Source organism: Neophocaena asiaeorientalis, unplaced genomic scaffold (genome assembly GCF_003031525.2).
Source record: "Neophocaena asiaeorientalis asiaeorientalis breed wild unplaced genomic scaffold, Neophocaena_asiaeorientalis_V1.1 scaffold547, whole genome shotgun sequence".
NCBI lineage: Eukaryota > Metazoa > Chordata > Mammalia > Artiodactyla > Phocoenidae > Neophocaena > Neophocaena asiaeorientalis.
In genome coordinates this window covers 4359314-4361170 of record NW_020185330.1, presented here as the reverse complement: position 1 = coordinate 4361170, position 1857 = coordinate 4359314, and the positions used below count along the sequence as shown (strand labels likewise).

Genomic DNA, 1857 nt, shown 5'->3' with positions numbered 1-1857 from the left:
TACAAGGATCATTGCCTGAGTGCCTTCCAAACATTATTAAAGATCAAAACTTATATCTTAAAAAAAGCATTTGACAAAATCCAACACTCATCCTTAAAGGGAAAAAAAAAACAAAAACAAGAACCTCTTAGCAAACTGGGAATAAAGGGGAACTTTCTTAACTTGATACAGAGTTTCTAAAAACAAAAAGAAAAAAAGTAAACAAAAATAAACCCAAAAAACCCTACACAACTGACAACATACTTAATAAAGAAATGCTGAATGCTTTCTCCCTAAGATTAGGAAGAGGGCTAGATGGTTTCTCTCTCTCTTATTCAACATATGACTCACAACTCATTCAACATAGTATTGGAAGTTCTATGTTGCAATAGGGCAAGGAAAAGAAATAAAATACATTAAGATTGAAAAGGATGAAATTAAAATGTCCCTATTTGCAGATAACGTAATTGTGTAGAAAATCCCAAGGAATTTACAAAAACAAAACAAAAAAACAGAAACCCTTCTAGAATTAGTAAGTGAGCTCAGCAGAATTGTAGGATACAAGGTCAATATTTTAAAAATTAATTACATTTCTATGTATTAATAATGATATATGGAAAATGAAATTAGAAACACAGTACAACTCATGACCAAAAAAATGAATACTTGGATATAAACTTAACAAAACATGTACAGAATCTTTATGCTGAAATTTACAAAACACTGATGAAAGAAATCAGAGACCTAAATAATTGAGGGACATATGAAATTCATGGATTCAAAGACTCAACATAGTAAAGATGTAATTTCTCCCCAAGTCAATACATAGCTTTAATGCAATCCCTATCAAAATCCCCAGCAAGATTTTTTGGCAGATACAGACAGCATTACTCTAAAATTTGTATGGAAAGGCAAAGAAACTAGAATAGCTAAAACAATTTTGAAAAATAAAGTGGGAGGAATCACTCTACTTGATATTAAAGACTACAATATACTACAGTAATCAAGATGGTGTGGTACTGTCAAAGGGATAAATACATAGATCAATGGGACAGAATACAGAACCCATAAATAGACCCACACAAATATGCCCAACTGATTTTTGATGAAAGTGCAAAAGCAATTAAATGCAGGAAGGATAACCTTTTCAAAAAATGGTACTGGAGCAATTCGACATCTGTAGTGAAAAAAACAAAACAGAACAAAAAAGGAAGAACCTGGACTTAAGTCTCTTAACTTACAGAAAAATTAACTCATAATGAATCACAGACCTAAATGTACAATGTAAAATTAAGTGTGATAGCTCTTTTAGAATTGGTCTGGCAGGTTTCTGGTCCTTACCAGAAGACCTCCATAGGGGGGAAAAATGTGAAACTAGAACTTTTAGAAAAAAAATAGGAGAACAATTTGGGGACACAGGACTCAGCAAAGAATTCTTAGACTTGACTAAAAAAGCATAATCTATACGAGGAAAAACTGATAAATTAGACCTCATCCAAAACTTGCAACTTTCCTATGTAAAAAATCTTAAAAGGATGAAAAGATAAGCCACAGACTAGGAAAAGATACTTGCAAACCACATATTCAACAAAGGACTAGAATACATAAAAACTTGACATTAAAAAACAAATAATCTCATTAGGAAATGAGCAAAAAACATTAATAACGTGTCACCAAAGAGGATATACAGATGGCAAATAAGCACATGAAAAGATGTTCAATAGCATTATCCATTAGGAGAATGCAAATTAAAACTACAATGATATCATCACCACACGCCTTAAAAAATGGCTAAAATGAAAAACAGTAACAGCACCAAATTCTGCCGAGAATGTAAAAAACTGAATCATCCATAGACTGCTCCTGAGAATGAAAAAT

The 1857-nt window shown here is 31.8% G+C and overlaps 1 non-coding gene across 1 annotated transcript; it reads left to right on the top strand.

The window, feature by feature from the left end:
- Positions 1–1271: 1271 nt before the first annotated feature.
- On the top strand, positions 1272–1332 carry LOC112392911 (U7 small nuclear RNA). Its single transcript, XR_003001781.1, has one exon. It is a non-coding gene; the product is annotated as a U7 small nuclear RNA (small nuclear RNA).
- Positions 1333–1857: the final 525 nt, after the last annotated feature.